The 12,715-nt window shown below is 41.5% G+C and overlaps 1 protein-coding gene across 6 annotated transcripts in view; it reads left to right on the plus strand.

Annotated features, from left to right (window-relative positions):
• The window catches only part of LOC102307488 (kelch-like protein 29), a 273,511-nt gene that overhangs the window by 62,780 nt on the left and 198,016 nt on the right, over positions 1-12,715 (plus strand). The window contains exon 1 of one of the 6 annotated variants that reach the window (XM_042219086.1): positions 2,734-2,898. The exons of 4 other annotated variants lie outside the window; for them this stretch is intronic. The gene's annotated coding sequence lies outside the window, so the exon portion shown is untranslated. Of the gene's footprint in view, positions 1-2,733; positions 2,899-5,970; positions 11,273-12,715 lie in introns of those variants that run through there. One more of the 6 variants, XM_042219087.1, reaches the window with a different exon arrangement.

Consider the following 12,715-nt stretch of genomic DNA (forward strand, 5'->3'; position numbering starts at 1 on the left):
GATGAAGTTATCCGTCACTCCACGTCCAAGTGACGAAAGTCAGCCTGACCTCAGTGTGGCTGCCAATTAAGAATTATTAATTGATTGCTGTTGTGGACTGAGAACCTTCACAGACAAATTGATTGCATTATTATTATTAATCAACCAGCTACTATATAACTATTTCTAAAAACTAGAACTGCTTGTCAAAGGAGCTTGCAAAGAAAAGCGTCTGGACTTCTTTAAGTTACTTGAAGACGTTTCACCTCTCATCCGAGAAGCTTCTTCAGAACTGCTTCTGCTTGGCATTTTGAAAAATCGTGTCTTAAAATAAAACCCTTTTATCTGATATTTTGACTTTTTTAAAAATGGGGTTATTTGTCTTATAATTAATTTTCGGATGTGGGATGAAAAGAAAAAAAATCATAACTTGTACCTAGATCCACCGTGGACGTCGATAAGACTTCAAAGAAATGAATGCAAAACAACAATTGTGCATGCCAGGTTGCTTAGCAACACGTTTTGATATGAACGCTGCTATAAAAGGAGCCTGAGCTAGCTAAATGTGACGGGTCGATGAATATATAGGCGGCTGTCGTTAGATAAAAGATGATTAATTACTGCAGGGCTGAACGGGCCACGGATGGGATGTCGAGTCGGGGCAGAGCGGGGGAGTGTGTGAACCCAGCAAACATGGTTGAACTCCGGCGTCATCTCCCTGATCAAAACTGAGCACAGTACAGTCGCAGAACTGAACCGTGGGTGGACAGATTTTTATTGTTGTTCATTTTGTTTCATTATAATCATTATGGAGGAAGTAGAGAGTAATTCTTGATCCCAAGCTTTTGCTTGCTAGAAGGTTTAATAATAGCATCTAGGTGGTGTTGAAACCCAAACCAATGTTGTAGCAACATCCACAACGTCGGTCCAGCTGAGAGAGACCAGGGCAGTTTGCAGGATGTGTGAAGCTCTGTGGGAATTGTAGCTTAACTCGACTGAGAGTCCAGAGTGTGGAGAACTAATGAGAGCAAAAAAGAGAGAAATCCAGAGCAGAAAGCCGAACTGGGCCGGCTTCAGACCTGGCGAGCAGAGCTGTCTGTGCCAAATTGAGAGGCTAACAAGTTGAGTATGGAAGAGAGCAAATTAAAATTAGATTTTTAGGAAACATCATTTTTGCTTTTATCTAGGACACGTTAACTAGAGATGGACCGATCCGATATTACGTATCGGTATCGGTCCGATACTGACCTAAATTACTGGATCGGATATCGGAGAAAAATAAAAAATGTAATCCGATCCATTAAATATCACGAAAGCACCTCACATACGCCGTAACTCACCTCAGAACGTTAGCACGTCGGAGCAGTATGCATCACGTGATAGAGTGGCTGTGGCATGCGGGACCTGTCGGTGGTCTGGATAGCATTTGGAGCTTCGCTAGCAACCTGGCATTTCATCTCCGACAAAGTTATCCCCGAGAGAAGTAAAGCAAGTGTGTAAGTCCATCTCTGAATCTTTGTAAAGCATTCCTGCGTTAAGCTTAACGAGCGACTGCCTCTCGCTCTCCGGCTGCTACTTCAATCGTGAAACTGCTAATGATCAGCTGATCGGCTTTTCTGTCGCGAGTCTCTCTTGTTTGTTTTTGGTCCACTTTGCGCCAGAAAGAGGAAACCAGCGGCTGAACAACAGCAGCACGTTTAAGCTTGATAAGCTGTTGTTACAATTTATTTAATATTACTTTCTACACCAGGATCTTTTTCTACGTAGCTGACGGCTGGTAACTGTGCAGGGGCGGATCTAGCAAAGTTTAGCCAGGGGGGCCGATAGGGCATTAACAGGGAAAAGGGGGCACAAAGACATACTTTTCTTTCTTATTCTCATTTAAAATGTCTAGCTTTTAATAAATAATTATCTGACACCCAAAGTTTTAATTTGATGTAAAATGAATAGAAGTCCATTACTGTATATAGTAACTATTAAGTCTAATATACCCTAGTAAGCTATAGTACTTTTTCCTTTGGGAAGGTACCATCTGTGCAGTCTGCAATTTTGTTGAAGAAAGATGTTGAATCTATTTAATATTTCTTGAAAAATAATTGATTTCTGTGCATTTTTTTTCACACTGCATCAAATTAAGGTTGATTACGTCGATTAAGCATCATGAGGTGGAGCGTGAGGGGTGGTTCCCTATTTTTTATTTATTTATTTTTGTTGTTGCTGGGAGTTGGAACCCTATTAGTTAGGTTGCTTAATATTTACGCTAAGTACTCTTTAAAATACCAGAATAGGGAGGATGGTGTAGGTTTAAGTTTATTAGATTGATCAGTATTGCTGAACTATGAAATATTTTTTTTGTATACAGGTATAACAGAATAGCTTTAGTGTAGTTGTTGTTTTAAACTTGAGTATGAACTTGCAGACTTGCAAAATGCAGCAAGATATTTTAAAAAACAGTTTTGTTGATTAAAAAACACTATATCGGATTCATATCGGTATCGGCAGATATCCAAATTTATGATATCGGTATCGGTATCGGACATAAAAAAGTGGTATCGTGCCATCTCTAGTTAAAACATTAACCAAAGGTATCAAAATGTTTGTGCAAAAAGTAATAGTTAACGCTATATTAGTTACATTGTGGCTAGCTGTGTTTTACACTCCTCTGTGACAGAACTGAACTCTTATACACACACACACACACACACAACACACACACAACACACACAACACAAACACCACAACACACACCCACACACACACATGGATTTTTTAAACTGAGATGAGTGCCTTCCTTTGTGAGCTGTTACAGGAGGAAAAAAAAAAGTGTGACAGAAAACCAAACATCAAGAACACATCGCTGAAGCCTTTCCAGTCTACAGTCGGGTCTCATTTGGCTTCCACAGTGGAGCACTGCAAAGGGTAGCTCTCTCTCTCCACTCACACACACACACACACACACACACACACACACACACACACACACACACACACACACACACACACACCCACACACACACACACACACACACAACACACACACACACACACGCGATCACACAACACTCACAGACCATCAAAGGGTTCTTCCACTTTCATATGCTTTGCTTGGTGACCTTCACAGCTTACATACACCCACTCAGAGAAGAATATGTAGCAACACGCGTGCTCACAAAAAAGACAAGATAGATAGCCTTTCCAAAAAACATAAGAAGAGCCCATCTCCCATCTGCGTGACGTGTCAAACCGCTCAGTGACCGTGATGCGACCTTACTCAAAGCAGACAAACCAGCCGGCTCGAAGCGAGGTGAACGCGCGCGTGCGTTCCCGTGTAAGTCTCCGTCGGTGTGGCGTGCGCAGAGACTCTCATGTAAGCGCAGACAAACCGGTCCCGTAACCGGGTAGCAGCCTTGCACTCTGCCTGACCCTTGCAGCGATGAGCATTACATGACCAGTGATGCTGAAGCAGCCCAGCTCAGCCTAGCATGGCACGGCATAGCTCAGCACAGGGACCCATGACTATTTAATGACCGTTTCCAGGGCACAGGCCTGGAAACATGCTTCCTCCTACTTCACTGTGTGCTTTTCTTCAGCCACAGAGAATCAAACCGTACCCCAGAGTATTAACATGGATGGAGGCTGACAGGCAGCATGGGAGACTCGGCACTTCACTGCTGGAGTATGATACAAGAAAAGAGAAAAAGGAGGCCACATGAGACTCTGATTTCTTGCATTGCCCTGCGACGATTCGGATTATTTCCAGTTTCCAGCTGAAGCTGAAACAACACCGGCTGCCGGCGACCCCACCACCGCCCCCGCCTCATCCATTTTTAATGGGATGTAACAGCAAAAGATCAATTTTTAAAAAGGAATTGTTCATTGCTAGCAGCATTTCTATTAATGAAGGAGTCTTCAGCAGGGCACGTTGTTTGTTGTAATCACAGACATTGAACAGTAACATGAGAAATCGTGGAAATCTGCATGTTAGCATATTTATGTTTTACTTCAGATGTGCTGTAAATCGCAGGTCACTGCTTTCCTGTGAAAATCACATTGTTCTTAATATTAAGTTGCAGGACATTAACAGAAAACACAAATTGCAGTAAGCTTGCTGCGCTTCACTGTCGAGGAGCAACTTCCTGTTAGTGCAATCTGCTATTTTCAGACAACATCCTTAATATGCTCGCTATAGCCTGTAAAAAGCCGTGACCTGCTATTGACGGCGCGGCATAGAAAGTAAACGGCACTCACAGCTGATCCGGCGGCGGTTCAGGGGTTTCATAATTCAGACCGTCTCAAACGACTCAGGAAAAGTTGGCTCGCAGTGTTTTCCCGTGGCCCTTTCTGTTTCTGTCTTCAAGTGGCCTCCTGTGTGGGCGACTGCACAATTATCTTCCTCTGCCGCAACCTTATTAAAGGTGACTAAGGAAGCTGGGATGACGGAGGACGAGTGAAAAGGTTAATAACGACGGGTGAAAGAAGGACGGGTATTCTTGTTTTTCTTGTATAGAAAATATGCTGCCGGTGACTTTGTGCGTTTGATGTTTTTTTTTTGATTGGCTGGGACTTGTGTTTTAGTTTGACTTTAAAATGACTTCGAGCCCGATCCTTTCAGCACTGTGATCATATCCCTTTATTTGCAATCAACTTCTTACACGAGCACGCCTGAAGTAAAATGATTTTTATGATCACTCGAGCCGTTTCCTCAAGCAAATTAGCTCCTATTCAATGCAGCGGCGAAGGGTGAAAGCTGAGTTTGAAAAGTAACGCTCACCGTGGTGAAAGCACAGTTTAAAGGGAATATTGATCATCATTTCATATCATCCTGTATGAATAAATGTGCAGAAAGACTAAAAAAAAACCCAGCATGTTGCATCAAAGCAACAGACGGTTTATGCAGAACTTCTAAACAAACATTCTGATATCACCTCAGCGTATGTAATGCTTATTTTTCTTCCTGTAATAGACCCTGTGCACGAGAAAATGCTAACTTCCTGGTTTGAGACCGGATGTGGGGTTGTACATTTCCGGTAGCTTTACTTTGCGGTCAATCGCTACTGCGAAGATATCCTCCAAAATCATGTCCAAAACTCTAAAACGGAAAGATCGCGTTAAGTTACAAAGAGCAGAAGGTGGGAACACTCACCGCTGTTGTGTCATAAAAAATCTAATGATCAATTCTGACGTTTAAAGCGTTTAGATCGATCAGTTGTTTACATCACTCAACACAAGCAGAACTGCATCACTGCAGCAGAAGACACATCGTCCACATTCAGAAGCATCTCTGTATAGTGACTGGTCTCATGATTTAAACAGGCAAATGTTCAGCATTCAAACTACAGGTGAAGAACAGTCAAACCAGATGTTTCCCGTTATGTCGATATTAGCTAGTCAAGTACAAAAAATGAATGATTGCTGGTAAGGGTTTCTATACATTAGTATTTACGAAGGGTATGTTGTGACTTACCTTCAAAATTACAGCGGTCCCTCGCTATAATGCGTTCACCTTTCACCTCGCTGTTTCGCAGATTTTTTTTAGTGCAAGTTGGCACGTGTTTTTTTTTTTTTAACGTCACATTGTGTCCTGCGTCCTGATCGCTGCAGACGATCTCCTCCGTGACGTCTCTCCTGTACAGTACAGAATCGCTGCATCGATCGCTGGCAGTGTGACTCCACGAAACGTTTTGCACCGTCAAAAAATAAAATCGGCTGCTTGATTTCACCTATCGCTGGTTATTTTTTAGAACATAACACCCGCGATAAACGAGGGACAGCTGAGAAATATAACATTTGAATCCCTATTTTCTCTTTTGCTCTGAGGCGCGGGGAAAAAATATTGACAAGTCGATGAACATCATTTACAGATATATTAGGTAAATGCCCGAGACATCTATAGAAATGTAAATCGCCGCTTGATTCATTCATTTGCTTAACTTGTTTTGGACCGTAAACAAGGCGCGAATAGGACACCGGAAACAAAGCTCCCCACAGGAGTTTCTGCACCGGAAGTAGCATATGCTAACGTGCACATAGTCTCTGTGCCGTTTGTCTGTCTGTTTGTTAGCAGACTAGCATCCACTTTTTTCAAGTTATCATTTTCAAATTTTGTGGTTGTAGATACCAAAGAGCTCAAGCTGATTTAAATTTGGTGAAACTTGGGTTGAGGTCACAAGAACTTTATTTATTTAATCGATCGTCTTCAAACTTCACAACAGTACACTGGGCCTTGGGGGAAACGAGGACCTGGGTTGGCTAAGCAATTAACCCTGACCTTCATTGTTCGCATACATAATCAAAATCACACACTGCATGAATGTATTTTAAAATAAGAAAATTTTAGTCCGATCTGCTCGAAAAGGTAAACATAATAAAATACAAGATGCTATACTTTAAGGTCAGGTGTCAAAGGTTAGGGTCACATGAATTAGTATAAAGCTTTAGTTTCCACTGGATCATCTCCAAACTTTAAATCAATATGTTAGTGAGTGAGAGATAAGCACTTTATTTGTTTGAGATCTTTAAAAAAATATATATTTATTTGACTTTGACAATGACACAAAAAGATTAATACGTACTACACTAGATTCAATGTATCAACAATTCTGATATCAGCGTAAGACATGGGGTTTTTTGAGGGGGGGACATGAGAGAAGAACAGGAAAAAATTATGCTGTTTGCAACAGGAAGGAAATAAAGGACGCAAGTTTCACATAATGTTTATAATAATGTTTTAGATGAAATCAGAACAACATAAGAGTACTGCTGTCGGTTTCTATGGAGGCTGGATGTTTCTGGATTCAAAATGCAGAAGTATTCAATACGTGCACGGACAGATCTGGAGTTAAAGATTCAAGAATGCCGATCTGTCACGATTTTCGGCTCGCGGGCTCGCACTGTGACTTTTTCCCTTTTGTGCGTGTCCCTCATCGTAGCCAATCGGCACAAAAACTGACAAGTCATTGTCTTCTCCTAAGCCACGGTAATTCATCAGCACTTGAGGCGGCTTTGGCTGATTGCATTTTCGACAGAGTAATCTCCACTATGTCATAGAGAATTTGGCTTTTATGGCGGAGCGGAACTTTGATGCCAAATACAGGAGGACAGCGAAGGCGAATGTTGAGAGTTCGCCACGCTGGGTCTGATTACAAATTGAAAATCCCCGTGTGCATCTCCACCTATGCATGACTTGTGTACTTCACACTGTGTGTGTGTGTGAGAGAGAGAAAGAGAGTCGGTGTTTGTACCTCTCGAGATGTGATGGAGCTTTTCCATCTGCTGCTCCCTCAGGCCTTATTTCTTTCATCTCCTGAGATATTCATAAACTGTAACAAAAATAATGGACGCTGAAAACCACCTTTCATCAGACTTTTTTTTTCTTTTCCCTTCTCTCTCTCTCTCTGTTCTGTGTGCTACACAAAAATGCACTTTCTTTTCTTTTTTTTCCATTTTCCATCTCTGCGGCCACAGAGCAGCAACAATAGTCGCCGTCCAGCTTCAGAGCCGCCACCATAACGGCTCTAATTAACACAGAAATCCCTTTGCGGCTCAACAAGAAAAATGGAAGCATTTCCCACTATTTTAGGGCTTTTTTTTTTTTTGCTTATGCGTGTAAACTGTGGAGGAAACTAATGAGCAGGCAAAGCAATGCTAAGATGTGCAGCTTTTAAATGTCAGTATGTTGCACGAGTTCAACTTCAGCCTGGGAAAACGAGCGTTTCCTAGGAATGCACTCAAGAACCGGGCTATATAACTGGAAAAGGCTGATAGGGCTCGGTATCTAGAAGTAATGTCAATCCCTGGGTCCATGATAATACTTCACTGTCATTTAGAGAAATGACCATAAGAAGCTATTTAGAAGAAGAAAAAAAGGAAACAGCGAAATAGCCTGAGGATATCCAACCTGCGAGTGTAGCCTAACGGCCCCTGTGTGTTTTTCCAATCAAGGCCAGCCTGCCAAAGAATTATGCTCTTTGATTTCAGGCGTGGGGGCTTCAGATCTGAGGGGGGGGGATATCATTAAATCACAACTAACTAACAGGATGCAAGAGTTTAAACTTGTACATCTCTCTCGCTTGTTAGTGTTTCATCCAGACTTGTGCTCCATGGTTGATTAAATCCAATATTGTCCATTAACTGCTCATACTGCAGTCATTTGGAAATGTAGAGACTCTTTATAAGAAGATTTCCAAACTAAAGGCCCGGTGGAACGCGAATATATTAGCACATATTATTCTGCCTATTGTAAATCTCTCCTACTTATTGCTTCCTTGTGACAAGTAATAACGTGGAACAGTGTGTGTACTTTCATTTGGCTTCGGCGGTTCTGTGGATTTTTTAAAAGGAAACCCTTCTAATTTCCACTCGGCGAGCTTTAGCTTTCAGCGGCAGCCCCTGAGTTTTCGCTCAATGCCCGACACCCCGAACAATAAGAGACACTAAAGTGGCCTCCGCAGAGCTGTGTGTTGTGGGCTGCGTTAATCGATACTTTTAAATTTATATTTACTTCACTCCTGAGCTCAGTTTTGATTTCTTTCGCGGGCTGTAGTAAAAGCTTAACATTTACGGTAATAAATGGGGAAAGCGTGTCGCCGCAGTGCTCCCGCGCACCTCTCAGATGAATTCAGCAGTCATGTAGTCAAGACACTGCCTGCACTGCTGATTGAATTTCCTCATTATTGCATTATTGCCCTGAATGTGGCTCTTGGCTATGCAATGTGCTGTGTGAAATGTGCACTTTATTATACCAGCTAACCCCACTAACACCTCCGCTTCGTTCCAGTGGCTCCACCCCTCAGCCTGTTTAGACCTGTCTCAGGAGTTTGGGCGTAATTGCTTGAATAAATAATTGCGGCTTTAGTAGCTGATGTTTGCAACAATCGCAGTGAGAAACACGGCTCAATCACACACCTGATCTGTCTGTTGATTGGCCGTCTTCCTTGTGTCTCTTCCTTGTATTAAGCATCCTCAGGAGGGATTACCGTTGTATGTAACTCTTAGGTGACGCCGAGGTGTGCATTCTAATTAAATGACGGGTTAGCACACTATTATGAGCATATTCACTATTTTGACTGACATCCTCAGTTCACACTGAGCTGACTAAGACAGAGTGACAACCGAGCTTACCACATGCTCTCACTACGCTTGGATGTTGAGATTCAGACTGAAAGAATCTGTGATATGAAGTCAAGTGGATAGAAATCATATATCATCTGTTAAGTGCGGTACTCTGGGGAAAAAAGCTTTCAACTCACACTAGAAATGTAGTCACTCTTTCAGTTCAGTGTGTTTTAATTGGACCCCTATTCAGTTTTCAACAACCCCAAACATAAAGCCAGAGTAATAAAGGGCCATCTTCAACAAAAAGGAGTCATGCATGTTGCTCTGCATGATGAATCAGTCTTTGATTGCATGAATTCACTGAAGAACTCCCACCAACCTACCTGCCACCTACCTTGAAACTCTGAATGCAAGTGTACATAAGAGAGCTGTCACACCGATGTGGCCAATGTTTGCCTTTTTATATACTTTGTATCAAGTTGGAGAATAAATACTGGTTGTGACATTTTCTTATTGGGCAGATGGTTATAATCGTTGATGTGTTGTTCTGTCTGTACACACGGCGGCTCTAAAAGTTTTGAATGAATATTTGATTTACATCCACCAAGTTCTTCAAGGTCGGCTTAACGATTTATTGGTCGGTAACTGACAAAGTCTTCGAATTTGAAAGCTTTGATTCTGGTGTGCAGTGTAAAGATTTCAAATATGTCAAATGTGACGCCTGAAATTTGACCCCGAAATGTGTTACATCTCTAAAGAAAAGAGAACAAGCTGCTTAGTTAGACACATGCTGCAATATAATAGATTTAATAATAATTTAATAAACTCAAGCTATTCATGTAGGATTTTATTTGACCTGCTACATAATGTTTAATGTACAAACTAGAATTTTATTCCCTTAAAAGTAAATACTAAAGTTAGGTTTAAAATAAATTTAAAATTGTGAGTTTTGACACATCACGTGTCAAATCATTTTTGCAAACATTTTGGATTATTTGAACAAAAAAAATCATAAATCAGAATGCAGCACATCTGCACCGGGAGGAAGCGGCGGTTACTAATTCTCTCCTGAGCTCCACAGAGTTCCCACCGGAGCGCCGCCTGCACATTGCCAAAAGTGATCTTTGCCCCAAACAACTTCTGAGGGAAGAATGGCAGGGCCGGATGCAAATGAAGTGGGGTCGAGCCATTTAATACATGGTAATTAGACTCCACTGTGGCATTGAGGGTGACCTTTTCAGCCGTGGCCACGAGTTGTATCTCAACAGAATGAAACCCTCTCTAGAAATAAGAACGGCATTAAGTGAAGTCCGGCGAAGTTGGGAAGGAAATTATTCATCTTGTCAAGCACACACAGTCTTCCTGCTTTATTTACTTTGTCCTACACACTCTTCATAATTGCATTCTGCTCTCGGGGAAAACGTAACCAGCTCAATCTCCCCCTTGTTTTTCGTGGCAGAGTTTGTTTGGCGCATATATTAATATATTTAACATTCACTCCTGATTGTACAGGCTCTCTCATCCACATGCACATTAGTCATTTTGGAGATAAAACCAATTTCAAAGCTGCTGATGTCGATGGATTTGCCTAACAGATAACTTTGAACAGTGGGAGGAAATGATACAATAAACAAAGTGCTGAATCTATTAATATTATTATTGTTATTTTATTTATTTATTTATTTATTTTGCTGTTTTTTTATGATGCTTCGGTGTGATTGCTGCAGTTACCCCGTCAGGAGTGTGTTCACATTAAAATGTTTTATCCACGATTTGTAAAGTGTAATGGCCACTCTGTTAACCTCTCAGGAAAGATGGTAAACTGCTTCATCGCTCACCTGAGTGGACCACGATGCCCCTGTTCTACCCCCCAGAGACTCATATAACAAAAAACAGGAGAGGAAATTAATGCAAAAGACATTTACTGAAAACCTGCAACGAACACAGACGTTCCAATCACAGTTGAGCAGCTGTAACTAGGTTTGGCTCATTCACCATAGTGGTGTAACGTACAAGGTGCTTTTAGGACTCTGCAGACCTGAAAGTGATCGCCTCAGTGAATCTACCTTAGAAACAGCTGATTGTAGCCATGCTGTCCATGACAGGAGCTTCTATTTTATCTGCCCCCTGTGTAGATCATTAAAGGACCTTTTGTTATTGCGGCCTGTCCAGGGTGTGCCCCGCCTCTCAGCCTGTGGTGGCTGGGATAGGCCCTGACAGCGCTGCAACCCTGATAAGGGTAAGCGAATGGATGGATGGATGTTGTTATTAAATTTGGTGTTGTAATGAGCTCCTTTACCGTCACCAAAATCACATCAAAACATGTGATTTGAATACAGTAACTCTTCCTAACACATTAATTCAACTCAATTTTATTTATACAGCACCAAATCACAACAACAGTCACCTCAAGGTGCTTTGTATTGTAAGGTAATACAATAATAATATAATAATACATAAAGGGGAAAAACCCAACATTCATATGACCCCCTATGAGCAAGCACTTTGGCGACAGTGGGAAGGAAAAACTCCCTTTTAACAGGAAGAAACTTCCAGCAGAACCAGGCTCAGGGAGGGGCGGGGCCATCTGCTGTGATTGGTTGGGGTGAGAGAAGGAAAACAGGATAGAAGGAAGAGAGCCAGAGATTAATAACAATTACAGCCAATACTGGCTTATGTGTGCTGTTATTGTTTGTTTCAACAATAAACTGTAATGCCATTTATGAGTTTTTATTTAAAGTCTAATTTCAAGCTGCTGCGGTCGATTTAGTGAAATACATTAAACCTATTGTAAGTATGGAATTGTTTTGCTATGGTATAAATTAAAGTAAGCGCTTTGTATTGATGCCAAATGCAAGGTTGTCATAGTGAGGCTTTTATATTAACCACCTATTCTAATCAAACAGGAACTAAGAAATGAAACAATCCTCTGTTGCAAGCTTGTTTTTAATATGGACTTGTTCCCTCCTACAAAAGAGGTGAGAAAAGTCTTTTTAGTGCTCTTTCATGATCTCCACTATGAGCTCTTTGTAAATTCTTCCAGCTTTGGAGCAGCTAGCGATACGTAGTGTGCAGGCCACGCTACATATTGCATGAAGCAGACACGAGGATCTCGTTTTTAACCTGGAGACGGGCCTAATTTTCCAGACCTCAGCCGAGTTCAAAGTCAGTGTCAATTGTGAACCATTTAAAGTCCAGTCCTTCGACATCATAAAACCCTTGTATAGAATTTGAAATGAGAAAGAATTCAGCCATGACTTTAATACACGTAGGTACTGACCAAAGATGAAATAAAATGAAAATATCCTCTCACAGCGGATTTTTCTGTGCTGAGTATACAGTCCGGCGTGGACTCCAGAATCCTTGTGCGGAGTAATTGCTGAGGCATACATCCACTTCTTTTCTTTTTTTTTTTGTATTATCGATAAAGAGGAGCGAAGGCATGAAAGAGAAAATTAGTTCTGTAAAGGACACGAGAGAGAGGCTATCGGTAGAATGAGGGGAGTCGCTAGTGAGTGGGCTGGATTTACACAACACCGAATACACACACCCACACAATATGCATGCGCGAGGTCCACAGCTGTGGCGCCTCATAATGGTTTGTTGAACACCATTGCTCACTGTGAATCCAACCAGGGCCAACCTTCACTTAAATATAAATATATATATATATATATATATA

Source organism: Haplochromis burtoni, unplaced genomic scaffold, assembly GCF_018398535.1.
Source record: "Haplochromis burtoni strain Fernald_Lab_line unplaced genomic scaffold, NCSU_Asbu1 Contig_28, whole genome shotgun sequence".
Lineage (NCBI taxonomy): Eukaryota > Metazoa > Chordata > Actinopteri > Cichliformes > Cichlidae > Haplochromis > Haplochromis burtoni.